This window comes from Marmota flaviventris, unplaced genomic scaffold (assembly GCF_047511675.1).
Source record: "Marmota flaviventris isolate mMarFla1 unplaced genomic scaffold, mMarFla1.hap1 Scaffold_1263, whole genome shotgun sequence".
Lineage (NCBI taxonomy): Eukaryota > Metazoa > Chordata > Mammalia > Rodentia > Sciuridae > Marmota > Marmota flaviventris.
This window is the reverse complement of record NW_027287863.1, coordinates 32801-44710: the sequence shown is the minus strand read 5'-3', so window position 1 is coordinate 44710 and position 11910 is coordinate 32801. Positions and strand designations below refer to the sequence as shown.

Below are 11910 nucleotides of genomic sequence, written 5' to 3'. Positions count from 1 at the left end.
TAAAGATGCAGCAATTATTAATAAAACACAATATCACCATGAACAAATATGAAGTGCAAAAAGTGAAGAGGATTCTCCTGTCAAATTCAAAACATCTTAAAATTCTCACTTGCTTTACATGCGAGGGCCCTCAGTATGGGAGAAGGTTGATTCTATGATCCCCGTAGATAACAAAATCCATGGATGTTCAAGTCGGTTATGTAAAATGCAAGTAGTCTTTGCATATAACTTATGTACATTGCACATAACTTACATACATTCTCTCATATGACTTAAATCATCTCTATATTACTTATCAATACCTAATACCATGCCTATACATCACTTAATTCATGAGAATTTAGTGCAGCACTTCGCCACAAATTCAAGTTTTTTTTTTTTTTTTTTTTTTTTTTGTTGTTTTTTTTGAAACTTTCTGGAATTTTTTTTCCAGAATATTTTCAATGGACAGTTGGTTGAATCCACTAATTACCAACCCATGGATACCGAGGGCTCACTGTAAATGGAAACTGGAATCTGTAGGTGACACATTCTATATGTGTGTTGAATGCAACAAAAATATAAGGAATGCCAATTATTAGAGTCCCTTTCCCTTTTTGAAAGATTGGTTTAAATTATGTCATTATTTTTTATATGTCTGGTTCATTTTATCTAAAACCTTTTTCCTTTTAAAGGGCTGTTAATATTTTTATTCTTCCAAATACTTTTTTTCAGTCATTTCCATGGGTCCTTGGATGAGAAGACGTTGTGCCAAGCTGCCAACCTCCCTGCTCCAAGACTTCCTGTTCTCGTTTACTTTTTCTCCATCCTTTGCTTCCCCAAATTCATTGAATCTGGGAGTGAAAAAGAACTTTAGGCGAGTAAGGGAGGTCACAGAATGAAAGTATGTACTCTGGTCTGTACATAATTCTTGACTCTATGCAGGTTACGCAATAAGGAAACTAGATAAGTTACATGGGAGGCTCTAGGATGATTTGAGTCCCCTAAGTATCTTCAGTACTTGTCGATTACATTTACAAATGCAGAAAAAGAGTTAAGAGAAATTAAGTCAGTGTCTCATTGTGTTAGTTAGGTTTTTGTTACTGTGACCCAAATACCTGACATTAACAGTTTAAAGGAAGGAATTTATTTGGGCTTACTCTTTCAGAGGTCTCAGTCTGTGATAGACTGACTCCATTTGTTATGGTTTGAATATGAGGTTCCCCCCAAATCTCCTGATAATGTGGAAATGTTCAGAGTTGAAATAATTAGATTATCAGAGCTATAACCTAATCATTGGATTAATCCAATTGATGAAATAATAATCTGAAAAGACTGCTGTGCTGGGTGGTAACATAGAACATGGCTAGAGGAGGTGGGTCACTGGAGGCATGCCCTGGAAGAGTTTATCCCTGCTGCAACCTCTTTTCTTCTGTTTCCTGGCTGCCATGAGCTAAGCAGTGCTCCTCCTCTACCCCCATGTTCAGCCTCACAATGGGCCCAGAGCAATTGGAATTGGCTGACCATAGACTGAGTCTCTGAAACTGTGAGCCAAAATAAACTTTTCCTCCTCCTCTAAGTTGCACTTGTTGAGTACTTGGTCATGGTGAGGAAAAGCTGACTAACACACCCATTGTTTTGGGCCTGAGGTGAGGTAGGGCATCATGGCTAAAGGGTGCAGGGGAGGAAAGTTACTCAGTTCATGGCAGCAGGAAGCTGAGAAACAAAGGGGAAGGGGATCCTTGGGATAATATGTATCTGGACTTTTTAGCCCAGGCTTGCTCTCATTCTTGCCTTAACTTAGGAGGATTTTTGGCTTGGGGACATTGAGGGACATAGTGTTTTACTGTCCTCCTTTAAGGATTATATAGTAAAAGGTAAACATGCCCAATTATCTGGATAGGGATTTTTAGGAATTCCCTTCTCTTTTCCTTTAACAAAGAGCTAGAGCAGTAAAAGAGCAGGTAGGATGGGATCATTTTACCTTATATTTTCCTCCTTCAGATCTTTGAAAAGAGATTTCCGTGGGAAGTTTCATGTGGTGATGACTCTCTAATGTGGAAAGCAGTTACAGTGATTGGGAGACCAGTGTCTGAGATTGGGGTCCCAGATGACTTCATGGCTGTGGCATGCTTGGTGTCTGGGAAAGTTTCTGTGCAAAGGTGCAGGATGCTATGGCAATCTCTCCATGGGAGGCTCTATGCTAGATTCTTATAGGTTTCACCTTGCTCTCAGGCACACAGCTCCTGGGAATGAAGTCATCAGGGACCCCAATCTCAGACACTGGACTCTCAATCACTCTCACTGATCTCCACACTCAAATGCTGAGGAAATCTATGAGAGTGCAAGGAAAAGATAAATAAATGGAAAGTTAGGAAAATTAGAGGATAATTCCAGGTAGTTCAGCAGCAAATGTGCTCATACATGCAAAAGCTTATCCAGAGGATAGGGAACTCAATCAGACATAGAAGATGATCATATAGGGAGAGAGGGGACTTCTTCCTAAACTGATTTATCAGGTTTCTTTGATCAAACTGGATTTTATAAGGAAGCACACGGATGGGCCTAGGAGAAGTTTTAGAAACCTGACTACTATTTGATTAAGCAAAGAATCTTTGTTAGTTTTCCATGAATTTCATTAATGAATTTTCATCCCCAAATCTCAAAGGTCATTTTTTTGGTCCTCTAACTGTTTTTATTCATGGGCATTCTATTTCATAGATACATAAAAGCAAAGATAGATAAGAGTTCTCCGCAGATTTTCAGACCCAAACATCATAATACTTATTAAATATTTCCATGAGGCTGTCCCATATAAGTATCTTAAATTCTTATCCTATAACAAACATAACTTTCATCCCCTCTGGATACCATCCCACTTCTTGCAAATAAACACCAAACTAGAAAAAATCATGGTTTTCCTCTTCTTATTATTGTGAATAATAACATTCATATTACTCAAGAGTGTGTACAGCAATGTATTATCTGAGTGCAACAGCAAGTCTCTAAATCCTTCTCTGGCTCATATAGGATCTTTCCTTTATATCCTTAAAACCTCTGCTACTTTAAAACTTTAGCATTGTTCTGTTGAACAATTACAGAAGCAACTCATTGGACTTTCCTTAGAGCAGAACAGAGAACAGGGTTTATGATTAACAACTCTCCGATTGTATGCTAACCCTAGCTTTTTCACCGTTTTGTTGTTGAGACTTCTTTTTAATCAATAGCAGTGTGTGAAGAGCAGAAGAACCAGCTATAAATGCTATGAAGAGTATCCCAGAAGCAAGTGGGTTTTAATATCTTTTTACTTGGAGAAGAAAAACATTAATTTGTGTACATATGTATTGACATTTAAACCTAGGTGCTGGAAATAAAAGTCTTCTTAGATGCTTAATTCTAAGAAAATTCATTTTTTCCTGAATATTGTAAATTATAAATATTTGCAGTCTGTGTTTTTTTTTCTTATTCTTTGCCTTGGGTTCCCAACTATATATGCTAAAAGCTGGTGTTTCCTACTGCAGCTGGAGCTGCATAAGCCTAAGCAGACCCATGTCCCACTTTGACACACCTAATACTGCTCCTTCATAATCACAAAGGCTGATTTTCTTGTGGATACTTTCAAAATGCAGCTATACATGACTAAAGAATTTCAAACATATGCTTTAGCAGATGTATCTGAGGAATGCAGAGCCCATCTAGTGACTCTGTGAGCAGTGATATACTACTACTCTCAAAGTCATGATAGTCTCAGCCAAAAGGAACTGGATCTCTCTCTCTCTCTCTCTCTCTCTCTTTTTTTCTTTCCCCTTTGGTGGTGCTTGGGATTGAACCCAGGGCCTTATCCAAGCAAGGCAAGCACTGTATCAACTGAGGTATATCCCCAGCCCAAGGAGCTGGGTCTCTTATGCAGAGGTTCTGAAATTTGGCCCCAGGATTATCAGCATAATCTAGTGTTAAATCAAACTTTGAAGACCAAGAAGTTTCTGAAATAAGGGTTTATTAAGCTGTTTCAGATGCTAGCCAAAAATAAATGTATTCGTCCTGGGGTTAATCCCTTAAGCTACCAGCAGCATAGCCAGATAGCAACTCTATTAGATCTAAGGAACCTGGGTATTTTATAATGAAAATATGGAAGAAGAAAATATAAATTGTTTACATTGAACCTATATTGGGTAAAGATAAGAGGGGAAGGATAGGCAAAGGGCTGAGATAAGAGGATGGTCAATAAAGAGAATTTTTTGCTGCTTCTTGGTTGGTTGGTACTAAAACCAGAATGTGATGACACCTTGATGGATAGTCTTTAACATATAGGAAAGGAATGACAAGCAGTTTTTCTTTTCTTTGTTGTTTTGGCTTGAAACTGTCAGTAAAAATGACCTTCTATTATTTCTTTCTTTTCTCCATACTCTGATCTGTAACATAATTTAGGGCATCTTCAGCTCTAATCACTGGAAATCTGTTAAAACTGTAAATTTTTAGGGTCCACCTGGACCAAATGAATAAGATAATCTGGGGATCATGTCCCCAATTTATTTTTCAACAGGCTGTCCTGATGATTTTGATGCACCTAAACTTTGTGGAAAACTTGACTAGAAGACTCAATGACTGGGCTGGAGATGTGGCTCAAGTGGTAGCGTGCTCGCCTATCGTGTGTGAGGCACTGGGTTTGATTCTCAGCACCACATAAACATAAAATAAATATATTTAAAAAATAAAAAGGATCTATTATTTCCCTTTCATCTACCTTAAAAAAGAAAAAAAAGAATCAGTGACTTCTGCTTCCATACTTTACAGAAACGGCTTTTTTTTCTTCTGTACTACCTGGAGAAATCACATGAGCAACAAAGAGCTGGCACATGTTGAGATCTGTGCATCCAAATCCTATTTTTTTTTTTTTTTTTTCTACCAGGGATTGAATCCAGGTGAACTTATCTACTGAGAAACATCCTCAGCCCTTTTTATTTTGAGGCAAGTTCTCACTAAATTGCTTAGGGCTCCACTAAATTGCTGAGGCTGGCTTTGATGCTCATACCTTAGCCTCCCAGCTGTTGGGATTACAGGCTTGCAGGGTCTTGGAGCTGGCCAAATCTTTATCTCTTTAAAAGAGACCAACTCCCTCAGAAGTCATCCTCCTACCTCTTCTGCTTCCTGCTCTCATATCTCTCTTTCCTTCCTTATTCTAAACTTTCTCTGGGATCCTAGTTAATTTCAGTTCTCATTACTAAGGGAGCTAGGCCTAGTGGTTCCCAAAACCTCCTGGTCATCAAATTCAACTGGAAAAGATTTAAATAACCCCAAATTTCCAGTTCCTCTGCCGGAAATTCCAAAAGCACTCAGTTTCTTCAGTGTGAAATTTGCCTGGAAAGCTTATGTTTTTATTAATAGACCCCCCCACCCCCTGTATTTTCCTTTGGAGACTTCTGCATTGTTGTCTGGAAAGCACTTATAAGGAAGTTGTAAGGGAGAAAAACTTTTTTCACAAATTGCTAGGTTCGTAACTGAGGCCTCCTAACAAAAGGCAGATTAACCACAGAGAACGTCATATGCATTTATTTAATTAATTAAATAATTTATTTATTTTTACAAGACACCGGAACCTTCAGAAATGAATATCAAAGGAAATTGGAAAACCTGTATTTTTATTTCTAGATTTGGACATAGAACATATGATTGAATGGTAATAAACTGAGGGGAACTTAGTAAAGCCTGTTCAGATTCTTCTTGGCCTCTTGTGTCTTCATCCCTTTTCTCCTTGTATAGAAAAGACCTCGTCAAAAATGAGGGTCTTGTGACCTACTTTCACCGGATGATCCTCTAAGTTTTATGGCCCACTTCAGGGGAGAAGGCACCAAAGAATGTCAGAGAGACCTTGTGGTTTTTGGTGTTTTCTCAAATGCTAAATTGCCATATTTTGTAGTTGTGTATTCCAAATCCAGTCAAAGGACGTCGGCGTCCTCTGGGTGCGAGGACAGCCTTCTGTCTGTTCACTCCTTGGCAAGCTGGTGCAGGGCAGCCATCCCGGCGGGGTCTCAACCCGGACTGACTGGCATGGACCGGCAGAGCTGGGAAACGACCAAAGGAGAGATAGGAACTTCCTTCACAGGCATGAGAAAGAATCGAAAGAAAACTTAGAATAAGGATTTAAAATTTGCTCCCCAAACTCATTTATTGGTAGAAAATTGTGCCAAGGATGGCAGACCGCGGAAGTGCCTGGTGTTTGCGCCGAGGAGTGGAGGTACCTAAGGACTCGATGGTTTTCAGTAGCACGGAGGTTTACACATTTAATTCCTTGAGCAGATGTAGTCCATTTTTTAAAACGCCTTTCCATGGTGAACCTTCTGTTTCGTGGAGGATTCCTCCCGGAAGGGGTCGCCATAAACGCTGGTGAGACCTTGAAGTTCCTTTCTTCTTGTGCGCCTCTCGGGGATTCTCACTGCCCAGCTTCAGAGTTTCCGAGACGCATCCTGCTTGGACTGAGCACGGCAACCTTAGGGAGCCTTAACTGCTGACCGATGCAAACGGACCTTAAATATCCTCCTGTCTTCTCTACACCTGGACCTAAATCCCCATGGCAACGCTAAATCTCTTCTTTTTATTTTCCAACATTATAACCACGATTGTAGGGCAGCCTTTTAAATCTGAGATCACCATCCCAGCCCTTTCCCTAGGGGTGGCCAGGCAGGACGTCCCTTATCCTTCCTGCAGTGCCTGCCGATCCGGCAGTGGGAAATCCCTGAACTAAAACGGGGATTTTCAGCATAACATTCAGTTTTCCTTCTTGCAATTTTCTTTTGGTAGCCACGAGACAGTATCGGAATGAAAAGGGCTCGAATTTTGAAACTGACAAAATGGAATCTCTCACCACTGTCGAAAACAATAGTAACAGGCCATAGAAGTATTTTGCGAACAAGCAGAGCGTGAGGGGGTGTAGCTCAGTGGTAGAGCGCGTGCTTAGCATGCACGAGGCCCCGGGTTCAATCCCCGGCACCTCCATTTTCTTCACAATTTCGGTATCGCTTCGTTTTAGGACACTTTAGTTCTTCTAATTCACGAGGAGAACAAAACAAATCGACTCTCTTTTGCTTTTAATATCGACTCCTTTCTGTTCTAAGGCCTTGGCACCACCTGGGTGGCTGCGTCAACAGGTGAGAAACAAGAAGAAACCAGTGGTAGAATACCCGTTCGCTCGGAATTCCAGAACCTGAAAAACAAGCAAAATTCCAAATTAATAACTCCAGTAATACAGATTACATTTCTCATTATTAGCGAAGAGTAAAAAACACAGGAAAATCTCTTTAGATCCCTTCATTTTCTGAATCGTTCCTTTTGTCCTTTGCAAGAAATTCTGCAATTAAAATTAATATTTCCTTTTTGACCCAAGAATTATTTTATAGCACGTTTTTAACATTTCACTTGTGGGAAGGATTTTGTTTTTAAACTTTGTTTTTAAGTTCTAGTTTTATCCCATGATGATCAGAGAATACTGTTTGCATTATTTCTAGTTTTTATTTTAGTGAGATTCATAAGTACTACAAAGGAATGGTGGTAGGAGTGGTGGTAGTGGGGTCCCTACTGAGCCCAAACATAATGCCCTCTCTTCCCTAGACAATTTCCGAGGGATCCGAAAAATTACAATTTTTTTTTTCTGTTGTATGTGACCCTCGAAGACTGGTTTAGAGGATTTATTCATGCATAATTGACATTCTTTTAATTTTTGATTGGAGAATAATAGGAGTGGAGAAACCCATTATTTACCAAATCACCTATATATTTCTCTCCATAGAAGCGACTTCCCAAAGTTTGCTGAGGGGCTGTGGTTTTGTGGACTGAACAAGAGAGGTCCAGAGCCTCAAAGAACTAGGTAAGTGAACCAGACCAAAAGAGAGGAGGGCTTTAATTCATGTCGTGAGCGTAGCCCCCTCCCTGACATCGCCCTCGCAGAGATCTCGGGGCCAGGGAGAGGGTTCAGTCCCAAAGTGGGCGCCACCACAGCTGGCAGGTCCCCTTCTGCCTTCTCTTCCCAGTCCTAGCCTCCAAAGATCTCGGCACCCGGTTCTGGAGCCCGCACCGAGGCCGATAGAGCCTTGGCAGCGACCGACAGGAACCGCTCTGCATTTATCCTGTCTCCCCTCCTCATCAGGATCTGGTCTATATTTTTGTGTCCCACGCTCTGTGACTTTCTACAGCCCTTTACAGCAGAGGGGAAAGAGCCGGGAGAGTGAAGTCACGAGAAAAAAAAAAAAAAAAAAAAAGTTTCACTCTGGGCTCGGAGTGGCGGCAGAAAAGTGACAGGAGTGGAAAGGTCCCACTACCGAGAAAAGAGGCTTTTGGTCTAGAATGCAGTTTATAGGTCTCTCAGTGAGGCGGAACACAAAAATTAGATGTAGATTTCGGAAACAGCGAAATTAGGTAGAGTGAACTCCAGTTTACTCCTGTTTTCTTAAAACGTTATCAAGAGGCAGTGTTTTGTCTTGAATATATTCCAGAGAGGTGGCAGGTTAGAAGGGGGTGTAGCTCAGTGGTAGAGCGCGTGCTTAGCATGCACGAGGCCCCGGGTTCAATCCCCGGCACCTCCAGAGTTTTTCCAGGTTTTTCACTGCTTTTCTGACCCTTGCTCAAACAAAGTAAACCAGTTTCACAATGGTTGGCCATTAATATTAACCGCCGCATTTCTGTTCAGGCTTGTTACTACCTAGGTTGGCTGCATAAGCAAAATGAGAAAAACATGGAGAAGACTTGGCAGATCGCGATTCCGAAACTGCCTTGTCCAAAGTGACAAACCCGTTCATGTTTGGTTCCAATTGGTATTGTTTCAAAAGCAAGAAAGAAAAGATAAGAATGGAAAGATTCAACAAAAGAAAACCACGAGCTCTCCATTTCCCTTCATTTCTTTTGTGTGTGTGTGTTTATTTTTTATTTGTTCTTTTTAATTATACATAACAGTAAATGTATTTTGACATATCATACATACTTGGCATTTTCCTTAATTTCTTTGGTTTTCTGAGCCGTGGTTGTCCCGATCAGACTGAGAACTAAGCAAGGAAAAACGTGGAACCGTTTAAACTGGGAAATTGAGTCATTTTCATCAATGAAAGTAAGGCGTCGTCACGCTTCTGCCGAAAAATAGCTTTACTGGGAAGAACATTAGGCTTGAGATCTCAAAGTTCACAGATCGGTTTCCAGTTTTGTTCGACCTTCACTCTTACCAAGAGGTACAGACTTCCTAGACTGACAGAAATAATTTTACCTAAGACCGCTGCGCCCTCTATTGGAAAGAAATGATCCTTGGATCTTAAGAATGGTGGCACCTGAGAGGTTGCTGGAAATGCAGAATCTTATCTCCACCTCAGAACTATTGAACTAGAATCAGCATTTGAACAGGATCCTCAACTGAATCATCACACATTAAAATTTAAGAAACACTCGTTTGAATGCCAAGACGTGGGTTAAAAGGGAGTATACAATAAATATAGTAGTTGTATTTAATTTTTTTCTGAGTTCCTAATGTAGAAAAAAAATTGTAAAAATATTTCTATTGCTGAACCATTTTTTTAAATCTTTGTTTTATTTGTTTATTTTTATGTGGTGCTGAGGATTGAACCCAAGGCCTCACATGTGCTAGGTGAACACTTTACTGCTGAGCCACAACTCCAGCCTGTTTTCCCCTCTGTGATAACATGATATTCATTAATAATTTTTAAGTCACTGTGTATGATTGAAAATGAAAAAATCCATTTTCTTTTTAATGAAAAATTCAAAGTTTTGGGCTTGGGCTGTAGTGTATGAGGCACTGGGTTCGAGCTTCTGCACCACATGAAAATAAATAAATAAAATAAAGGTATTCTGTCCATTTACAACTTCAAAACATTTTTTTTATTTCAAATTTTCGAAGTAAAGATTGTGCTAACTTATAATGTGACCTGGAAAGTCTATATTTTTGTCTCTACAATATTTAAAATAAGATCTTTTATTCATTTCAGATATCAGAACTGCTTCTTCCCCACCACTTAGCACCAAATCTTCAGGAACTTTTGTTATTAACACTGCTTTTTGTGTTTTAAACAGTGATTGATTTTGAAGATTCAAAATCTTCTGCAACTATAATGATGATGTAAACTAAAGGATACAGCTAGAGTTAGGAAATCCCTAGTTCCCAGTATGGATAATATCAGATCACTTCCTTTCCAGTCAAGTTATTAGGGCATTTTTTTTTTTTTTAAAGAAAATAAATTCTCAAAGACTTTCTTCCTCAGATTAAGATGTCTTGGCTTTGAGATTCAATGTTCCAAAGAAAGATACAAAGCTAATACTGAGGAACCAGACTCTCCTTGATGGGAGAAATTTCTGTTCTGTTGATATATTTACTTTCTTCTTTCTTATCTTGAAAATACAGTTGAACAACGTCTGTTTGCCACTTATACCCACTGTGTCAGGAGAAAATTACCGACTGGCTCCCACCAAGGATATTTGTCATTTTGCAAAAGGAATATAGTCAAAGCATGAGAAAGAATACCATGAATGATTAACATTGTTTTTCTATATTATTGTACGGTTCAGGCATAAATGGAAATATATTTTATCCTTCCAACTGTAGATTTATCTAAGGAAGCTCTTCACTGAAATTTAAGGGAGAATAGGATAGGGAAGCAAAAATCTAAGAACTTGGTCTGAGAAAGCCAAAGGAAATATAAGATGATAAAAATAATTCAAAATTTATATGCCAATATAAACAAATAACTTGACAAACTGAGGTGCTTATGTAAAAATAAGCAGTGCTTAACTATGACCCATGTTAATAGTGACTCCTTTTAATGTACATTGTAGACAAATTCTGAAATTTTCTGTATTTCATTTTGAGATCCTATCCTTCAACAAGCTCATTTTTCTACATCCCCAGCCATCTCCCCATCCCCATCCCCACCCCGCCTCCCCCCCCCCTTTTTTTTTTAGACAGAGCCTTTCTGAATTGCAGAGGCTGGCCTAGAATTTGCCATCTTCCTACCTTCGTCTCCCAGATTGCTAGGATTACAGTCTGTGTCACCGATGGGATTACAGATATGGGCCACCAGCCTAGCAACAAAAACTCATCTTTTATTGAGCTTTCTCTAGGAAAAATTAAAGATTAAGAAAATCTGAGAAGAAAGATTGCATGGCTGTATGTGAGACCCTTTGTGAATGTGTGATACGTGGCTTTTGGACACAATTATTGGCTGAGTGGTAATGTGGAAGCATATGTTATCCATTAGGTCATTACATAAAGTAGTGCTTAAGGGCTGGGGGATGTGGCTCAGTGCTTAAGTGCCCCTGAGTTCAATCCCTGGAACCAAAAAAAAAAAAAAAAAATGCTCTTGGGGTATGAGGTATGGCGCAGTGATGGAGTACAGGCCCCAGGTTCAACTCCTGACATCCCCAATGCCCTCCTCAGGGAAACACATACTCAATGTCCTACTTCTTTTAATATATATATATTTTTAGTTGTAGGTGAACACAATACCTTTATTTTATTTTTATGTCATGCTGAGGATTGAACCCAGTGCCTCATGTGTGCTAGGAGAGCGATCTACCACAGAGCCACAGCCCTATCCTACTTCTTTTTATTGCCTGCTCAAAAAAGAAGTAAACAAGTGACCCAAGACATTCATTTTAATGCTGAAATTTAACATTTAGATTTCACGATCCACAAAACCATTCAAAGTGACTGGCAGAGAGAAGCGGCTTACATACTCTACTAGTTTCCAATGGCTGGTATAACAGATAACCACAAATTTGGTGATTGAAAACAACAGAATTTTTTTTTCACATTTTCTGGAAACCATAAGTCTGAAAAGAATATTATTAGGTGTTAGCTGGCCTGTGGTCACTATGAAGGCTCCAGGGAAAACTTGGTCCTTGCTTTTTTATAGTTTCCAGTTTGAACTTTGTCAATGTTTC

General features: G+C 39.4%; 2 non-coding genes across 2 annotated transcripts; both read left to right on the top strand.

Moving 5' to 3' along the window:
- The first annotated feature begins 6900 nt into the window (after positions 1 to 6900).
- Trnaa-agc (transfer RNA alanine (anticodon AGC)) lies at positions 6901 to 6972 on the top strand. The gene has a single exon. It is a non-coding gene; the product is annotated as a tRNA-Ala (tRNA).
- Positions 6973 to 8483: 1511 nt separating this feature from the next.
- Trnaa-agc (transfer RNA alanine (anticodon AGC)) lies at positions 8484 to 8555 on the top strand. Its single transcript has one exon. It is a non-coding gene; the product is annotated as a tRNA-Ala (tRNA).
- Positions 8556 to 11910: the final 3355 nt, after the last annotated feature.